Consider the following 10965-nt stretch of genomic DNA (forward strand, 5'->3'; position numbering starts at 1 on the left):
GGTCAGATGTTTCTTGTAGTTGGCCACCAGGTTTGCACACATCTCAGGAGGGATTGTGTCCCACTCCTCTTTGCAGATCCTCTCCAAGTCGGTTTTGAGGCTGACATTCGACAACTCAAATCTTCAGTTTCCTCCACAGATTTTTTATGGGATTAAGGTCTGGAGACTGGCTAGGCCACTCCAGGACCTTAATGTGCTTCTTCTTTAGCCACTCCTTTGTTGCTTTGGCCATGTGTTTTGGGTCATTGTCATGTCATGTCTGGCTTCAATGCCCTGGCCCTGATGGTACATGGCCCTGTCCATCATACCTTTGATGCAGTGTAGTTGTTGTGTCCCCTTAGCAGAAAAACACCCCCAAACCATGATGTTTCCACCTTCATGTTTGACGGTGAGAATACTGTTCTTGGGGTCACAGGCAGCATTCCTTCTCCTCCAAACATGGCAAGTTTAATTGATCCCAGCTGCCTTGAGCTCATTGACAACATCCTCCTGTGTAGTTTTGGTCTGATTCCTCACCGTTGTCATGATCATTGAAACTCTACAAGCTGAGATCTTGCATGGAGCCCCAGACCGAGTGAGATTGACAGTTATTTTGTGTTTCTTCGATTTGCGAATAATCGCACCAACTGTTGTCACCTTCTCACCCAGCTGCTTGGCGATGGTCTTGTAGCCCATTCGAGCCTTGTGTAGGTCTAAAATCTTGTCCCTGACATCCCTGGACAGTTCTTTGATCTTGGCCTGTATCTTTTATACAGGTAACAAGCTGATATTAGGAGCACTCCCTTTAAGAGAGTGTATAAAAGGCCCGGATAGTCTTGAATAACCCGGATCATCCCAACCAATCAGCGCGTTCTATATTACCACTGCGTCCTCAGCGTGAGTGGAAGAGGAGTTCGAAGGGAAGCAGTTGCATCACGCTAGTAGAAGTAGAAAGTTCGTCAGTTTTAGTTAACTTATCCATCTTCACTGAGTTGAAGTTTATTTTGAGTTAATGTGTGCGTGCATGTGAAAGAAGTGAGTATTATCTATATATTTCTGTCGTGTTTGAGAAATTGTCGTATGTTTACGAATTCATAAGACCAGTTGATTAGCAACATCCTGACTGGATTAATCTTTTTATTTAGTATATATCCAGTTTTATGCTCTGCTTTAATACAAGATGTTTATATCTATTGTACATGGTGTTATCGCTGTATGTACATGCTATTCGGAGATTATTATTATCACGCAACGATCAGTCATTTTCACGTGCTTATGGCCGCACAGTTGAGCGATATTAATGCGCTCTTAGCGCCCTCTTGCGGACATTTGAAGAAATAACACCCAGAAATGTTCAGAATGCTTTATTCATGTTATTACTATGTTCTTTTAATTACAGTTTAACTTTTTAAAGTGGATGTTTATATTTGTATATGTATATATCAATAAGTTTATTTTCTTTGTTCAATTCTTACAGAACCACACATGTATACTCAAGTTCTTCAGTAAACTAAAAGGAAACTAGACATTGCTTGGTGCGTCTTCAATTAAGAGTCATCTCATTCAGTCCTTACCGACTGCCTGCTGCGTTTCACACCAATCCAAATAGTCAAATTCCGAACCCCTATCTTTCAGAGAGTGCTGCTAAATCTCAGCTTGTTACCTTTATAAAAGACACTTGGGAGGCAGAAATCTTGCTGATTGATAGGGGATCAAATACTTATTTCACTCATTAAAATGCAAATCAATTTATAACCTTTTTGAAATGTGTTTTTCTAGATTCTTTTTTTGTTGTTATTCTGTTTCTCACTGTTCAAATAAACCTGCAATTAAATTTATAGACTGATCATTTCTTTGTCAGTGGGCAAACGTACAAATTCAGTAGGGGATCAAATATTTTTTTCCCCTCACTTTTCTTAAGTAAGTATTATTATATTTATTGTAAAATAAAGTGCCAACAAGTTATTTAGTCTAAAGTGGACTATCAAAATATAATGTTAATAAACTGGTGCCTTTCATTGCCAAAATAGCTATCTGTAGATCTGAGAAGTATTTAAATGAGTTAGTAACTAGTGGATTGGCTCAAATTAAAATGTGCAAATTGCAATCATATCAGCTCACCTCACAGAGATCTGTTCATTGTTATTTTAAAAACTGATAATAAGGGCATCTGGGAATATCTATTCACGTTATGCAGATTTCATTAGCAAGACAACCTGTTCATAGTCTTTCAACCTTAAAGCACAGGTGTAAAAGTAAAAGTAAAGTAAAAGAGGAAAACTCAGTAATTACTGTTGCACATAGGTCCCTTGGATTTCAAATGCTGGGAAAACTCTCTTTCTTTTATTTTTATTCTGAAATCCTTCATCTGTGAACTGTGGTATACTGATAGATGAACTCAGATTCTTGTCAAAGCTTTGAACACGTTGTTCATACCAAATGCAATTATTAAACAAATCCACAGCAGTAGATAAACAAGATTTCTAGCAATTAGAGTTATATAGTGCAATGATTCCCAGTCAGGGGTATACTTGTACTCATGGGGGTACTTGGCAAGAGTTTGATTTAGCTTTGTTTATGAACCTATAAACACCACTGGCTTCTGTGTTTCCAATTTGTGTGGATGACACGTATATGAGAATATATGTCAATATCTATAGAGATGTTTCAGTAAACATCTCATTAAACAAGCTCAGGAGGCTCATTAAAAGGAACGGGAGGCTTCAGCCACATTAACTGGTTTGAGATTCAATGTGTATCATTGTAATAATGGCCACTTTAAGAGCAATATTGATAATGATAAATGATTGGATGATATTTCTGGTTTGGTGTTGATGAAGGGGAACGTCAGTCTTACTGATGGAGCTGTAGGGGTGCATAAGATGAAAAACAGATATTTTAGACAAGCTGATTATGAATTGCAGTCCAGTTCAACTTTATTGTTAGACTGAGGGACCATTGGCAGAAATACAGCATTGTAACACACAAACTAGATATAATTGGTATCATGCAGCATTTTTTGAACCAATTATTTTTTAATTTTCATGGAATGATTTATTTATAAATTAAACTGATCTGATTGCCACAAATCTCAAGCTAAGTACATCAAGTATAAAGGGAAAGTTGTACAGTATGTGAATTAGTGATGCATATTTCAGCTTTGTTTAAATGCATGTTTGAATTATCAGTAACTTGCAAAGTGATATGCAAAGTTTGATATGTTGCTAATGTACAAATTTGTTTACAACAAGAATTTTTGCTTGTTAGCCGAGCATGTATATTTAATGTTTGCATCCACTATTCTTCATTGTTGACTTGTGCTGGCTAGTTAACGCTTCATAATATTTCCTAATAATGTCAGACTTTGCTATAACCTATTTACATGTGGGAGACCTTCAGAGACCTCTAACCAGCACTAACTGGTAAAATAATTTCTCCCCTTTTTAAAGTGTTTAAAAACCAGCTTATCTCACCTTTAAAGGGGTCCTATTATGCTCTTTCACTTTTTGAATTTTAGCCAGTGTGTGGTGTGTATGTTTGGGCATAAATAAACATCTACAAAGTTACAAATCCTACTAAGAAAAAAATCCTACTACAACGAACTGCTCCTTTGGACTACTGTGTTTGTTTTACAGATGCTATGTTGTCACAACGCGGTCCATTAGAATATCATTCAAATAAATCCCGCCTACGGAAATTCGAAACGTTGGCGGTTGCGGAGGGACGACGTGAGGGATTTGCCTACTTTTAGTGATGTATCATGGACAGCCGCTTCTGGGAAGCTTCAGCGAGCCGATGGACGGCTGCTATCAACGCAAGCATTGACTGAAGTGTCCGCAAACTGCTCCGGTAGCCGCGCCGTTGATGTGTGCAGTATAGAGGTTCGAAACACATGCAGAGCTGCGGCTGATGCACAGCAAAATCCCCGGTGTTAATTTAACACTCCCCAGTGTTAATTGTGGACTCATATATACACTGGCTTCAGTGTTGAAGTTAACGAGATAATTAGGTGATTAACAAAGTGATGATTGATCATTATTGAAGACACCTGATGTTAATATGCAGAATCACCAAAGGGGTAAACCAACATTTTTAAGCAACCATTGTAGTGGTCAATGTTTGCATTAGTTAGGCTTTTGACCCTTAAATCTTCAATATTTGGTCTTGTTTGGCTGCAATTACTGAGTTATAGCAGCCAGACAAGCCAAGAGCAAAAGTCATCAGGTGGCATTGACTGTGCTTGCCATAATCATCATATAGTGACTTCAATATTTGACATAGGATTTCCTTACAGATTACAAAAGACTGTGAACAAAAGAGCAATCAGTTTTGGCATAATCAGACAGATGATGAAAAAAGGGTTTATTTTAAATTAGACACACAGACATGAAGAATCAGCATGAGAATCACAACAACGGTGACCATCAAAAAGCGTGTTGTAGCCAATCAGAACTCATCCATGACTCCCATCATGCATTGCGGCATGAATAAATGATGAGAGTTCAGAGTTGATCTGTTTATCTGAATATGCCGTTCCCTTTCGATACTTTCACTCGTACTGTGTGGTAAGACGCTTATGGGAAAAAGCTCCTTTTCCTCCTGAGACAAGCATTTCAATAACGCAGCGTAACTGCACGGCCATTGGTTCTGCCACGGATGGTCACGTCGAGTGCGTCTCGTGCTTGGGCCCCGCCCACGCAGAGACTGCGCTCACTGGGACGGAGTGTTCCCATTGTGGGGACATGAGTCTCATCTCTCTGCGCTCGCGGCTGGCTTTCTTTTCAGAGAGCGACTCCGCCCCTCGCGCCCTCCCGCTTACTTCCTCGCAGGAGCCTGCCAGGAAGAAGCAGCGGGGCAGAGGAACTCAGCGCACGGTGACAGGCGAGCTCACGCCGGCTGAGCCCCCGCGTGCCTCGCCTTCACCACACAGAGAGGAATCGCCCGTTCTCTTCCTGCATCTGGACCAGCGTCCCTGCTGCTGCGAGCGATCTGGTCTCTTTCGGAGGGAGTGAGTGCGAAGCCATGGATGACAGCATGTCTCTGGCTGCATCGGATGGTGAGGAGCTGTCGGGCTCACTGCATGACCCCGCCCCCTTGCCGTCTACGCAACCCAGCAATGCCAGCGCCGGTATGGACGCCGAATTGTTCCACGTCCTATCAAAAGCTGTAGAGGAGCTGGGTTTGGACTGGTCTCCTCCGGAGGAGCCTTCACGGAGCCGTCTAGACGAGTGGTTTTTGCCGGGACGCCGCCAGGCCCCTCGTCAACGAGCCTCGCCGTTCTTCCCTGAAGTACACGACGAGATCTCCAAATCTTGGCGCGCTCCTTACTCTGCCCGCCTACGCACTTCTTCTTCCTCCGCCCTCACGTCGGTTGATGGCGCCGAAGAGAAGGGTTATGACAAGCTGTCCCCGCTGGATGAGTCTGTGGCCGTGCATCTGTGCCCGCCCACCGCCATCGGATGGAAGGCAAAGGCAGCTCACCCGTCCAAGCCATGCAGGACTACATCAGCCCTCGCTGGACAAGCTTACTCGTCGGCTGGACAGGCGGCGTCGGCACTTCACTCAATGGTGGTCCTCCAGGTGTACCAAGCAAAGCTCCTCCACAGTTTGGACGAGTCGGGCCTGGATGACGCTGCGTTCAGAGAGCTGCGCAGCGTGACCGACCTGGCGTTACGCGCCACTAAGATGACGGCACAGGCAATAGGGAGGTCAGTGGCCAGTTTAGTGGTGCTGGACCGCCACTTGTGGTTAAACCTGACGGAGATCAAGGACGCGGACAAGGTCGCCTTCCTTGATTCTCCCATTTCACCTACCGGCCTGTTTGGACCAGCAGTGGAAGGCTTTGCAGAACGCTTCACTGCAGCACAGAAGTCGTCCCAAGCGATGCGACACTTCCTGCCAAAACGTTCGAGCTCCGCAACGGCTCCCAGTCGCCCCAAGCCGGCGCTGACTCAGCAGCCTGCGAAGACCGCTCCCTCAGCTGCCCAACCAGCTCCCGCTCGGCCAGACGCTACCCTTTCCCTAAGCGCCAGGGACCCTGACCCAAGGTGGTGTTGGACCAGGCGCCTCCAGCATCTTCCTGATCTCAGGGACAGGAAGAGGGAGGGGCCAAGTCTCGCCGGAGCCGGACCAGCCCCCAAGTTGCCTCTTCTGAGCCTCCAAACACCCCGTTCTGTTCCGGGTGTGGAAGGCTGCATGTTTGTAAAAAATATGGCTGTGACTTACGGGACCTCTGTGTCAGCGCCCTCACAGCCTACCGCTGTGATAGCGGAAAAAATAAAAAACAAACATTTTCAAAAAGAGAGCAAATTTTCTCTTCCAATGCTTTCGAGCAGCGAGCAACTGCTCGAACCAATGCAATTCCTCGCCACACGGGCCGAGGCATGGCAAGCCATCCCCGGAGTGTCGAAGTGGGTTCTGGGTATAATAGAACGAGGTTATGCACTTCAGTTCGCTCGAAGACCTCCTCGCTTTCACGGGGTGGTCTCCACCTCAGTTCACAGCAAGAACGTAGACGTCTTGCATACGGAGGTGAGGAGTTTGTTGGCAAAAGGCTGTAGAAATGGTTCCCCCAACACAGAGCGAGTCAGGCTTCTACAGCCGTTACTTCCTCGTTCCAAAGAAGGATGGCGGTCTACGACCCATCCTCGACCTCAGACATCTGAATCGTGCCCTCATGAGACGGCCGTTCAGAATGCTTACACTGAAACAGATCCTCTTGCAGATACGCACAGAGGACTGATTTTGCTCACTGGATCTGAAAGACGCATACTTCCATATCCAGATTGCCCCCATCACAGGCAATTCTTGAGAATCGCCTTCGAGGGAGTGGCTTATCAATATACAGTCCTCCCATTCGGACTATCCTTAGCTCCCCGCACGTTTACGAAGTGCATGGACGCAGCGCTTTCCCCCCTGAGACAGATGGGAATCCGCGTCTTGAATTACCTCGACAACTGGCTCATCCTGGCCCAGTTGGAGGATGAGCTAATACACCACAGATCCATAATGCTCAGCCACTTAGAGTGCGCCTAGGACTCAGGGTCAATTTTGCCAAGAGCGTTCTGTCTCCCAGCCAACGTATTTCGTTCCTGGGAGCAGTTTTCGACTCAACCCAAATGAAGGCAGCAGTTGCGCCGCAACGAGCCCAGGCTATTCGGAAGCTTGCGGCCTCCTTCAAAGTCGGAGCCCTTCGCCCTCTCAAAGTTTTTCAGAAGATGCTCGGCCTTATGGCCTCGGCATCCCCAGTACTCCAGTTGGGCCTGCTTCAAATGCGCCCTCTGCAGTTCTGGCTGAAACCAAAGGTTCCTCCTCAAGCCTGGCATCAAGGACGCCTACGTATCAGGGTAGATTGGGCCTGTGTCACAGCTCTGACTCCTTGGAAGAACCCTCAATGGATGGAACAGGGTGTTCCCCTGGACATGGTATACAGAAGGAAGGTGGTCTCGACAGATGCCTCCAACTCAGGTTGGGGAGCACTGTGCGACAGCCAACCTGCATTCGGCCAATGGTCGAAAGCAGAGAGTCGCCTTCACATCAACTGCCTAGAAATGCTAGCAGTGTGTTTAGGCCTTCACACCCTTCTGCCGGTCTTAAAGGGACACCACGTCTTAGTCCGCTCGGACAGTATGACAGTGGTGTCTTACATAAATCACCAGGGAGGTCTTTCGTCGAGGCGTCTGTTCACGTTAGTGGAACGTCTCCTAAGATGGGCTCAACTAAACTTCCGCTCGTTGAGAGCAACGCATGTGCCGGGCAGGCTGAACCAGGGAGCAGACATGCTGTCTCGGAGCAACGTCTCCTCAGACGAATGGATGCTTCATCCTCAAACGGTTCAGGAAATATGGACGGTCTTTGGCAAGGTGCAAGTAGATCTTTTCGCCTCAGAAGACAATTCTCACTGCCCAATCTATCTACAGAAACTCAAAGTCCTGTTAGTGGCCCCATTCTGGCAGAACCAGCATTGGTTTCCAGATCTACCTCGGCTGCTTTCGTCAGCGCCGTGGCCCATTCCACTGAGACGAGATCTCTTAACACAGGCAAACAGAACGCTATGGCACCCCCAACCGGAATTGTGGGCGCTGCACGTATGGTCTCTCGACGGGAGCCTACAAGTCTCCCTGAGGCCGTTTTAAACACTCCGCTGCCGAAAGTGTTAACTTTAACACTGAAACCAGCGTATATATGAGTCCACAATTAACACTGGGAGTGTTAAATTAACACCGGGGATTTTGCTCTGTGTAAACACAAGCATTGCCTAGAGTGACGATCATCGTTTGCAGCGTCTGTGCCATGCCGTATGACGAGTACAGTGTGTGGTAAGAGATTTATTCATTATAAAGTGTAGAGACACTGTAAAAAATTTCACTCGTTTCAACTTAGGAATGTTAGTTTTGTGGCTGCCTTAAGATTTTAAGTTATTTCAGCTTAAAAGGACAAGTCATTTAAACTCACGACTTTAAATCTTCCCTTGTGTTGAATTGCTTTATTTAAGTTCATTTGATTTTACAATATTTTCTGTTCCAACTTATTAAATTAAGTTGAAATAAGTTTTAACATTGACAACCATTGAATCAATGTAAAAACAAACCACCATTGTTGTGATCAGTATTTGCTTTAGTTGGACACTTGACTCTTTGTACTCCAATGTTAGATTTTCCTTGTCTTTTGTAACTTTGTGCTAAAATACATTGGTTAAGCCAATGGAAGCTGGGATCAGATGATGATAGTGATTGTAAGCATTGTGAGCTTATTTAAATATTTGTTCGCAAGTGTGTTTGATTTTATGTTTATAACAAGTAAGATTTAAGCAATGGTACAGATATCACACTTTTATGAATGAACAGGAAAAATACATTGTTGAATCAATTAGACATCATGAATCAGTGTATGGAATTCAATGATGGTGACGTTCAGCAAAATAAAATGTTATGCAGGAATGCATGCTGGGTATTAACATAGTACGAAACTCATTCAGGATTCCCAGCATGCATTGCAGTTTATCTGAATTAGTTTGATGATTGTCAACATTGTTGAGGTTTGTATGATGAGTGTTGATGTCTAAATCTTTCTGTACACAGAATTTTTATATTTGTGATATAGGACATTTAAATAAGTAATGAAGATCATCAATTTTATTCTGTGTTCTTTTTCAGCTTTATTTTCTATAACCTTATTGACACCATCACAAATAGTAATCTATTCCGACTTAATTTTAAGACATCTCTCTTTTTTTTTTTTTTTTTTTGCATCAGCAAATAAAGCAATCACTTATCACAATAATGGTGGTTTGTTGAAATTTCAACATTTTTCCAGCATTAATAGCGGGTGATATTAAGTCAATGTCATTAACATTGACAAATCAACAGTTTTTTTTTTTTTTTTTTGACATTGATTCAATGGTTGCTTGCTATCAGGGTGGTCTCTATGTGGTTGACTGAAGGCTGAGATTGGGTAGCACTATTAAAACATGTTCTGGCCCAGTTCAGGGCTGGTTATAAGTTACTGTTTGGCTGAGATTTTGGCCAGTTATGGCTCATGTGTGGCTCATGTCTGTAGTCCAGATTTGGGCCACACAAGGGCCATAATTCTTTGTTGCATTTTTCTTTTCTTTGTTGCCGAGTGTAACTGCTTGCTTGGCCCAGAGCTGGGCCAGACGTCAATTGCTATGTAAGGTAAGACCTTAGTTAACTGTTTCAGATGTGTTTAGTTAAGGATGGGTCTGGGAGAAAAAAAAAAGAGACAGCAACCCTCAGAGCAGGATTGGACACCCCTGCTTTAAACCATCACTTTTTTGTTATTCAGAATATTGAATGTATTTCTGAATCAAAGTATTTGTGTATATTGAAGTTTATCAGTGTGTATATAATAACCAACTGTTAGTAATTTTTACTTTACCTATTTTCTGATTTTAAAGGCTCATAGTGAAGGGAATGCACTCAAAAAGGGCATGCAAGGTGGCCTCTTAATACAAAGACTACGATGGTGCACTGCAGGACACCTTTCTCCTTTTAAATTATCATGAAAAAAAGTACTATAATGGACATGTTTTTTCCAAGCTTGTCTCAGTGGTTGTTTCCCATTAGGTATGAGTATATTTTCAGCTTTGTTTGACAGTTTCTTAGCAGATTTTTGCTACTTTTGTGCCCTTGTTGTATACATATACTGACATTCACACATTAGGATGCACAGGCAGGTTGTGTACTGTTTATAAACAAAAAAATAAAATAAATGTTAACAGCCTTTTTTTTGTATTTAAAATAAAGTTTACATTATCATAACTAAAAAATGCATGTTAAAACTTGTAAAATCAAATGAACTTAAATAAAGCAATTCAACACAAGGCAAGATTTAAAATTGTGAGTTGAAATGGCTTGTGCTTTTAAGCTGAAATAACTTAAAATCTTAAGGCAGCCACACAACTTACGTTCCTAAGTTGAAGGAGATTTTTATTTTTTTTATTTTTTTATTTTTTTTTACAGTGTATAGCTTCACTAGCCTTATGCTGAAGCTGGTTTGGTGTATGTAAATAATTAAATAAATTAGCACAATAATGATAATATCATGTATCTGCGATCTCGCAGGCTGACAATAGGACAAACACTACTGTAGCGTATTATTTACTTACCCTTCATGCATCCTAGGTGTATATGACTTTCAGACGAATGCAGTTGGAGTTAAATTAAATATAATCCTGGCAATCCCAAGTTTTAGAATGGCATACACTGAAAACCCAAAACTAATCAAAACATTTGTGCCAGCCTGGAGAGAAAACTATTGTAATAATGTAAATTATGTGAAAAATAATGCGTTTTTCGAACCACCAAGCATGAGAGCATGTTCTAGTGCACCCCCAAAACAAAATAAAGACTTTGTAAAAGAGCATAATAGGACCCGTTTAGGAACTGCTGCCAATATATGTGACCCTGGACCACAAAACCAGTTATAAATCGCTGGGGTATATTTGTAGGAATAGCCAAAAATACA

The sequence above is a fragment of the Garra rufa genome, chromosome 17 (genome assembly GCF_049309525.1).
Source record: "Garra rufa chromosome 17, GarRuf1.0, whole genome shotgun sequence".
In the NCBI taxonomy this organism is placed as follows: domain Eukaryota; kingdom Metazoa; phylum Chordata; class Actinopteri; order Cypriniformes; family Cyprinidae; genus Garra; species Garra rufa.